Here is a 10670-nt window from a genome sequence, read left to right as displayed (position 1 = left end):
AATCCTAACCCGTTCGCTAACACTAACCCACGCCCTAACACGCACGCTCGCCCTAAAGCGTTGTCGTACCCTCACCTGGACCCTAAACCGTCCCAGTCCCTTAACCCTAACCCTAGCTCGAACCCTAACCCTAACCATTCCCCGAAGCCTGACACTCACCCGTTCACTAATCCTAACCCGAACGCTAACAGTAACCGACGCCCTCACACGCACGCTCCCCCTAAAGTGTTGTCGTACCCTCACCTGGACCCTAAACTGTCCCCGTCCCCTAACCCTAACCCTAGCCCGAACCCTAACCCTAACACTTCCCCGAAGCCTGATCCTCACCCATCCCCTAATCCTAAACCATACGCTAAAAATAACCCATGCCCTCACACGCACGCTCCCCCTAAAGCATTGTTGTACGCTCACCTGGTGCCTAAACCGTCCCCGTTCCCTAACCCTAACCCTAGCCTGATCCCTAACCCTAACACTTCCCCGAAGCCTGACCCTCACCCGTCCCTTAATCCTAACTCGTACGCTAACACTAACCCGCGCCCTCACACGCACGCTCCCCGTAAATCGTTGTTGTACCCTCACCTGGATCCTAAACTGTCCCCGTCCCCTAACCCTAACCCTAGCCTGAACCCTAAACCTAACCCTTCCCCGAAACCTGACCCTCACCCGTCCCCTAATCCTAACCCGTACGCTAACACTAACACACGCCCTCACACGCATGCTCACCCTAAAGCTTTGTACACTGTCCTTGACCCTAAACCGTCCCCGTCCCCTAACCCTAACCATAGCTCGAACCCTAACCCTAAATCTTCCCCGAAGCCTGACCCTCACCAGTCCCCTAATCCTAACCCGTACCCTAACACTAACCCGCGCTTCCACACGCACGCTCACCCTAAAGCGTTGTCATACCCTCACCTGGACCCTGAACCGTTCCCTTCCCCTAACCCTAACCCTAGCCCGAACCCTAAACCTAACCATTTCCCGAAGCCTGACCCTCACCCGTCCCCTAATCCTAACCCGTACGCTAACACTAACCCTCGCCCTCAGACGCACACTCACCCTAAAGCGTTGTCGTACTCTCACCTGGACCCTAAACCGTCCCCGTCCCCTAACCCTAACCCTAGCCCGAACCCTAACCCTAACCCTTCCCCGAAGCCTGACCCTCACCCGTCCCCTAATCCTAACCCGTTCGCTAACACTAACCCACGCCCTAACACGCACGCTCGCCCTAAAGCGTTGTCGTACCCTCACCTGGACCCTAAACCGTCCCAGTACCTTAACCCTAACCCTAGCTCGAACCCTAACCCTAACCCTTCCCCGAAGCCTGACACTCACCCGTTCACTAATCCTAACCCGAACGCTAACAGTAACCGACGCCCTCACACGCACGCTCCCCGTAAAGCGTTGTCGTACCCTGATCTGGACCTTAAACCGTCCCAGTCCCCTAACCCTAACCCTAGCCCGAACCCTAATCCTAACCCTTCCCCGAAGCCTGACACTCACCCATCCCCTAATCCTAACCCGTACGCTAACACTAACCGGCGCCCTCACATGCACGCTCCCCCTTAAGGGTTGTCGTACCCCCACCTGGATCCTAAACCGTCCCCGTACCCTAACCCTAACCCTAGCCCGAACCCTAACCCTAACCCTTCGCCGAAGCCTGACCCTCACCCTTCCCCTAATTCTAGCACATACACTAACACTAACCCGCTCCCTCACACGCACGCTCACCCTAAAGCATTGTCATACCCTCACCTGGACCCTAAACCGTCCCCCTTCCCTAACCCTAAACCTAGCCCGAACCCTAACCCTAACCCTTTCCCGAAGCCTGACACTCACCCGTCCCATAATCCTAAACCGTACGCTAACACTAACCCGCGCCCTCACACACATGTTCCCCCTAAAGCGTTGTCGTACCCTCACCTGGACCCTAAACATTCCCCGTCCCCTAACCCTAACCCTAGCCCGAACCCTAACCCTAAACCTTCCCCAAAGCCTGACCCTCACCCGTCCCCTAATTCTAAACCGTACGATAACACTAACCCGTGCCCTGACACGCACGCTCCCCCTAAAGCGTTGTCGTACCCTGACCTGAACCATAAACCGTCCCCGTCCCCTAACCCTAACCCTAACCCGAACCCTAACCCTAACACTTCCCCGAAGCCTGACCGTCACCCGTCCCCTAATCCTAACCCGTACGCTAACAGTAACCTGCGCCCTCACACGCACGCTCCTCGTACAGCGTTGTCGTACCTCACCTGGACCCTAAACCGTCTCCGTCCCCTACCCTAACCCTAGCCCGAACCATAACCCTAACCCTTCACCGAAGCCTGACCCTCACCTGTCCCCTAATGCTAACCCGTACGCTAACACTAACCCGCGCCTTCACACGCACGTCACCCTAAAGTGTTGTCGTAAACTCACCTGGACCCTAAACCGTCCCCGTCCCCTAACCCTAACTCTAGCCCGAACCGTAACCCTAACCCTTCCCCGAAGCCTGACACTCACACGTCCCCTAATCCTAACCTGTACGCTAACACTAACCCGCGCCCTCACACGCACGCTCCCTGTAAAGCGGTGTCCTACCCTGACCTGGAACTTAAACCGTCCCAGTACCCTAACCCTAACCCTAGCCCGAACCCTAACCCTAACACTTCCCCGAAGCCTGACACTCACCCGTCCCCTAATCCTAACCAGTAAGCTAACACTAACCTGCGTCCTCACACGCACGCTCCCCCTAAAGCGTTGTCGTACCCTCACCTGGATCCTAAACCGTCCCCGTCCCCTAACCCTAACCCTAGCCCTAACCCTAACCCTAACCCTTCGCCGAAGCCTGACCCTCACCCGTCCCCTAATCCTAACCCGTACGCTAACACTAACACGCGCCCTCACATGCACGCTCACCCTAAAGCGTTGTCGTACACTCACCTGGACCCTAAACCGTCCCCGTTCCCTAACCCTAACCCTAACCCGAACCCTAACCCTAACTCTTCCCCGAAGCCTGACGGTCACCCGTCCCATAATCCTAACCCGTACGCTAACACTAACCCGCGCCCTCTCACGCATGCTCCCCCTAAAGCGTTGTCGTACCCTCACCTGGACCCTAAACCGTCCCCGTCTCCTAACACTAACCCTAGCCCGAACTCTAACCCTAACATTTCGCCGAAGCCTGACCCTCACCTTTCCCCTAATCCTAACCCGTACGCTAATACTAACCTGTGTCGTCACACGCATGCTCCTCCTAAAGCGTTGTCATACCCTCACCTGGATCCTAAACCGTCCCCGTCCCCTAACCCTAACCCTAGTCCGAACCCTAAACATAACACTTCGCCGAAGCCTGACCATCACCCTTCCCCTAATACTAACCCGTACGCTAACACTAACCTGCACCCTCACACGCACGCTCACCCTAAAGCATTGTCGTACACTCACCTGGACCCTAAACCGTCCCCGTACCCTAACCCTAACCCTAGCCTGAACCCTAACACTAACCCTTCCCCGAAGCCTGACCCTCACCCGTCCCCTAATCCTAACCCGTACGCTAACACTAACCCACACCCTCACACGAACGCTCACCCTAAAGCTTTGTCGTAACCTCACCTTGACCCTAAACCATCCTGGTCCCCTAACCCTAACCTTAGCCCGAACCCTAACCCTAACCCTTCCCCGAAGCCTGACCTTCACCCGTCCCCTAATCCTAACCCGTACGCTAACACTAACCCGCGCCCTCAAACGCACGCTCCCACTAAAGCATTGTCGTACCCTCACCTGGACCCTAAACCGTCCCCGTTCCATAACCCAACCCTAGCCCGAACCCTAAACCTAACACTTCCCCGAAGCCTGACCCTCACCCGTCGCCTAATCCAAAACCGTACGCTAACACTAACCCGTGCCCTCACACGCACACTCAACCTCAAGCGTTTTTGTACACTCACCTGGACCCTAAACCTTCCCCGTCCCCTAACCCTAACCGTAGCCCGAACCGTAACCCTAACACTTCCCTGAAGCCTGACCTTCACCCATCCCCTAATCCTAACCCGTACGCTAACACTAACCGGTGCCCTCAGACGCACGCTCACCCTGAAGCGTTGTCGTACCCTCACGTGGACCATAAACCGTCCCGTCCCCGTCCCCTAACCCTAGACTGAACCCTAAACCTAACCCTTCCCCGAAGCCAGACCCTCACCTGTCACCTAATCCTAACCCGTACGCTAACACTAACACACGCCCTCACACGCACGCTCACCCTAAAGCGTTGTCTTACCCTCACCTTGACCCTAAACCGTCCCCGTCCCCTAACCATAACCCTAGCCCGTACCCTAACCCTAACCCTTCCCCGAAACCTGACCTTCACCCGTCCCCTAATCCTAACCCGTACGCTAATACTAACCCGCGCCCTCAAATGCACGCTCCCCCTAAAGCGTAGTCGTACACTCACGTGGACACTAAACTGTCACCGTCCCCTAATCCTAACCCTAGCCCGAACCCTAAACCTAACGCTTCCCCGAAGCGTAACCCTCACCGGTCCCATAATCCTAACCCGTATGCTAACACTAACCCGCGCCCTCACACGCATGCTAAACCTAAAGCGTTGTCGTACCCTCACCTGGATCCTAAACCGTCCCCGTCTCCAAACCCTAACCCTAGGCCGAACCCTAAACCTTCCCCGAAGCCTGACGCTCACCCGACCCCTAATCCTAACCCATACGCTAACACTAACCAGCGCCCTCACACGCACGCTCCCCCTAAAGCGTTGTCGTACCCTCACCTGGACCCTAAACCGTCCCCGTCCCCTAACCCTAACCCTAGTCCGAACCCTAATCCTAACCCTTCCCAGAAGCCTGACCCTCACCCGTCCCCTAATCGTAACCCGTACGCTAACACTAACCTGCGCCCTAACAAGCACGCTCCCCCTAAATCGTTGTCGTACCATCACCTGGACCCTAAACCGTCCATGTCCCCTAACCCTAACCCTAGCCTGAACACTAACCCTAAATCTTCCCCGAAGCCTGACCCTCACCCTTCCCCTAATCCTAACCCGTACGCTAACACTAACCCACGCCCTCACATGCACGCACAACCTAAAGCCTTGTCGTACCCTCACCTGGACCCTAAACCGTCCCCGGTCCCTAACCCTAACACTAGCCAGAACCCTATCCCTAACACTTCCACGAAGCCTGACCCTCACCCTTCCCCTAATCCTAACCCGTACGCTAACACTAAACTGCGCCTTCACACGCACGCTCCCCATAAAGCATTTTTGTATCCTCACCTGAACCCTAAATCGTCCCCATCCCCTAACCCCAACCCTAGCCCGAACCCTAACCCTAACCCTTCCCCGAAGCCGGACCCTCACCCGTCCCCTAATCCTAACCTGTACGCTAAGAATAACCCGCGCCATCACACACACGCTCCCCGTAAATCGTTGTTGTACCCTCACCTGGATCCTAAACCGTCCCCGTTCCCTAACCCTAACCCTAGCCTGATCCCTAACCCTAACACTTCCCCGAAGCCTGACCCTCACCCGTCCCTTAATCCTAACTCGTACGCTAACACTAACCCGCGCCCTCACACGCACGCTCCCCGTAAATCGTTGTTGTACCCTCACCTGGATCCTAAACTGTCCCCGTCCCCTAACCCTAACCCTAGCCTGAACCCTAAACCTAACCCTTCCCCGAAACCTGACCCTCACCCGTCCCCTAATCCTAACCCGTACGCTAACACTAACACACGCCCTCACACGCATGCTCACCCTAAAGCTTTGTACACTGTCCTTGACCCTAAACCGTCCCCGTCCCCTAACCCTAACCATAGCTCGAACCCTAACCCTAAATCTTCCCCGAAGCCTGACCCTCACCAGTCCCCTAATCCTAACCCGTACCCTAACACTAACCCGCGCTTCCACACGCACGCTCACCCTAAAGCGTTGTCGTACCCTCACCTGGACCCTGAACCGTTCCCTTCCCCTAACCCTAACCCTAGCCCGAACCCTAAACCTAACCATTTCCCGAAGCCTGACCCTCACCCGTCCCCTAATCCTAACCCGTACGCTAACACTAACCCTCGCCCTCAGACGCACACTCACCCTAAAGCGTTGTCGTACTCTCACCTGGACCCTAAACCGTCCCCGTCCCCTAACCCTAACCCTAGCCCGAACCCTAACCCTAACCCTTCCCCGAAGCCTGACCCTCACCCGTCCCCTAATCCTAACCCGTTCGCTAACACTAACCCACGCCCTAACACGCACGCTCGCCCTAAAGCGTTGTCGTACCCTCACCTGGACCCTAAACCGTCCCAGTACCTTAACCCTAACCCTAGCTCGAACCCTAACCCTAACCCTTCCCCGAAGCCTGACACTCACCCGTTCACTAATCCTAACCCGAACGCTAACAGTAACCGACGCCCTCACACGCACGCTCCCCGTAAAGCGTTGTCGTACCCTGATCTGGACCTTAAACCGTCCCAGTCCCCTAACCCTAACCCTAGCCCGAACCCTAATCCTAACCCTTCCCCGAAGCCTGACACTCACCCATCCCCTAATCCTAACCCGTACGCTAACACTAACCGGCGCCCTCACATGCACGCTCCCCCTTAAGGGTTGTCGTACCCCCACCTGGATCCTAAACCGTCCCCGTACCCTAACCCTAACCCTAGCCCGAACCCTAACCCTAACCCTTCGCCGAAGCCTGACCCTCACCCTTCCCCTAATTCTAGCACATACACTAACACTAACCCGCTCCCTCACACGCACGCTCACCCTAAAGCATTGTCATACCCTCACCTGGACCCTAAACCGTCCCCCTTCCCTAACCCTAAACCTAGCCCGAACCCTAACCCTAACCCTTTCCCGAAGCCTGACACTCACCCGTCCCATAATCCTAAACCGTACGCTAACACTAACCCGCGCCCTCACACACATGTTCCCCCTAAAGCGTTGTCGTACCCTCACCTGGACCCTAAACATTCCCCGTCCCCTAACCCTAACCCTAGCCCGAACCCTAACCCTAAACCTTCCCCAAAGCCTGACCCTCACCCGTCCCCTAATTCTAAACCGTACGATAACACTAACCCGTGCCCTGACACGCACGCTCCCCCTAAAGCGTTGTCGTACCCTGACCTGAACCATAAACCGTCCCCGTCCCCTAACCCTAACCCTAACCCGAACCCTAACCCTAACACTTCCCCGAAGCCTGACCGTCACCCGTCCCCTAATCCTAACCCGTACGCTAACAGTAACCCGCGCCCTCACACGCACGCTCCTCGTACAGCGTTGTCGTACCTCACCTGGACCCTAAACCGTCTCCGTCCCCTACCCTAACCCTAGCCCGAACCATAACCCTAACCCTTCACCGAAGCCTGACCCTCACCTGTCCCCTAATGCTAACCCGTACGCTAACACTAACCCGCGCCTTCACACGCACGTCACCCTAAAGTGTTGTCGTAAACTCACCTGGACCCTAAACCGTCCCCGTCCCCTAACCCTAACTCTAGCCCGAACCGTAACCCTAACCCTTCCCCGAAGCCTGACACTCACACGTCCCCTAATCCTAACCTGTACGCTAACACTAACCCACGCCCTCACACGCATGCTCCCTGTAAAGCGGTGTCCTACCCTGACCTGGAACTTAAACCGTCCCAGTACCCTAACCCTAACCCTAGCCCGAACCCTAACCCTAACACTTCCCCGAAGCCTGACACTCACCCGTCCCCTAATTCTAACCAGTAAGCTAACACTAACCTGCGTCCTCACACGCACGCTCCCCCTAAAGCGTTGTCGTACCCTCACCTGGATCCTAAACCGTCCCCGTCCCCTAACCCTAACCCTAGCCCTAACCCTAACCCTAACCCTTCGCCGAAGCCTGACCCTCACCCGTCCCCTAATCCTAACCCGTACGCTAACACTAACACGCGCCCTCACATGCACGCTCACCCTAAAGCGTTGTCGTACACTCACCTGGACCCTAAACCGTCCCCGTTCCCTAACCCTAACCCTAACCCGAACCCTAACCCTAACTCTTCCCCGAAGCCTGACGGTCACCCGTCCCATAATCCTAACCCGTACGCTAACACTAACCCGCGCCCTCTCACGCATGCTCCCCCTAAAGCGTTGTCGTACCCTCACCTGGACCCTAAACCGTCCCCGTCTCCTAACACTAACCCTAGCCCGAACTCTAACCCTAACATTTCGCCGAAGCCTGACCCTCACCTTTCCCCTAATCCTAACCCGTACGCTAATACTAACCCGTGTCGTCACACGCATGCTCCTCCTAAAGCGTTGTCATACCCTCACCTGGATCCTAAACCGTCCCCGTCCCCTAACCCTAACCCTAGTCCGAACCCTAAACATAACACTTCGCCGAAGCCTGACCATCACCCTTCCCCTAATACTAACCCGTACGCTAACACTAACCTGCACCCTCACACGCACGCTCACCCTAAAGCATTGTCGTACACTCACCTGGACCCTAAACCGTCCCCGTACCCTAACCCTAACCCTAGCCTGAACCCTAACACTAACCCTTCCCCGAAGCCTGACCCTCACCCGTCCCCTAATCCTAACCCGTACGCTAACACTAACCCACACCCTCACACGAACGCTCACCCTAAAGCTTTGTCGTAACCTCACCTTGACCCTAAACCATCCTGGTCCCCTAACCCTAACCTTAGCCCGAACCCTAACCCTAACCCTTCCCCGAAGCCTGACCCTCACCCGTCCCCTAATCCTAACCCGTACGCTAACACTAACCCGCGCCCTCAAACGCACGCTCCCACTAAAGCATTGTCGTACCCTCACCTGGACCCTAAACCGTCCCCGTTCCATAACCCAACCCTAGCCCGAACCCTAAACCTAACACTTCCCCGAAGCCTGACCCTCACCCGTCGCCTAATCCAAAACCGTACGCTAACACTAACCCGTGCCCTCACACGCACACTCAACCTCAAGCGTTGTCGTACACTCACCTGGACCCTAAATCTTCCCCGTCCCCTAACCCTAACCGTAGCCCGAACCATAACCCTAACACTTCCCTGAAGCCTGACCGTCACCCATCCCCTAATCCTAACCCGTACGCTAACACTAACCGGTGCCCTCAGACGCACGCTCACCCTGAAGCGTTGTCGTACCCTCACGTGGACCCTAAACCGTCCCGTCCCCGTCCCCTAACCCTAGACTGAACCCTAAACCTAACCCTTCCCCGAAGCCAGACCCTCACCTGTCACCTAATCCTAACCCGTACGCTAACACTAACACACGCCCTCACACGCACGCTCACCCTAAAGCGTTGTCTTACCCTCACCTTGACCCTAAACCGTCCCCGTCCCCTAACCATAACCCTAGCCCGTACCCTAACCCTAACCCTTCCCCGAAACCTGACCCTCACCCGTCCCCTAATCCTAACCCGTACGCTAATACTAACCCGCGCCCTCAAATGCACGCTCCCCCTAAAGCGTAGTCGTACACTCACGTGGACACTAAACTGTCACCGTCCCCTAACCCTAACCCTAGCCCGAACCCTAAACCTAACGCTTCCCCGAAGCGTAACCCTCACCGGTCCCATAATCCTAACCCGTATGCTAACACTAACCCGCGCCCTCACACGCATGCTAACCCTAAAGCGTTGTCGTACCCTCACCTGGATCCTAAACCGTCCCCGTCTCCAAACCCTAACCCTAGGCCGAACCCTAAACCTTCCCCGAAGCCTGACGCTCACCCGACCCCTAATCCTAACCCATACGCTAACACTAACCAGCGCCCTCACATGCACGCTCCCCCTAAAGCGTTGTCGTACCCTCACCTGGACCCTAAACCGTCCCCGTCCCCTAACCCTAACCCTAGTCCGAACCCTAATCCTAACCCTTCCCAGAAGCCTGACCCTCACCCGTCCCCTAATCGTAACCCGTACGCTAACACTAACCTGCGCCCTAACAAGCACGCTCCCCCTAAATCGTTGTCGTACCATCACCTGGACCCTAAACCGTCCATGTCCCCTAACCCTAACCCTAGCCTGAACACTAACCCTAAATCTTTCCCGAAGCCTGACCCTCACCCGTCCACTAATCCTAACCCGTACGCTAACACTAACCCACGCCCTCACATGCACGCACAACCTAAAGCCTTGTCGTACCCTCACCTGGACCCTAAACCGTCCCCGGTCCCTAACCCTAACACTAGCCAGAACCCTATCCCTAACACTTCCACGAAGCCTGACCCTCACCCTTCCCCTAATCCTAACCCGTACGCTAACACTAAACTGCGCCTTCACACGCACGCTCCCCATAAAGCATTTTCGTATCCTCACCTGAACCCTAAATCGTCCCCATCCCCTAACCCCAACCCTAGCCCGAACCCTAACCCTAACCCTTCCCCGAAGCCGGACCCTCACCCGTCCCCTAATCCTAACCTGTACGCTAAGAATAACCCGCGCCATCACACACACGCTCACCCTAAAGCGTTGTCGTACCCTCACCTGGACCCTAAACCGTCCCTCTTCCCTAACCCTAACCGTAGCCCGTACCCTAACCCTAACCCTTCCCCGAAACCTGACCCTCACCCGTCCCCTAATCCTAACCCGTACGCTAATACTAACCCGAGCCCTCAAATGCACGCTCCCCCTAAAGCGTAGTCGTACACTCATGTGGACACTAAACCGTCACCGTCCCCTAACCCTAACCCT

This window comes from Grampus griseus (assembly GCF_964374135.1).
Source record: "Grampus griseus genome assembly, contig: HAP1_SCAFFOLD_246, whole genome shotgun sequence".
Taxonomy (NCBI): domain Eukaryota; kingdom Metazoa; phylum Chordata; class Mammalia; order Artiodactyla; family Delphinidae; genus Grampus; species Grampus griseus.
Note: the sequence above shows the minus strand (reverse complement) of the source record.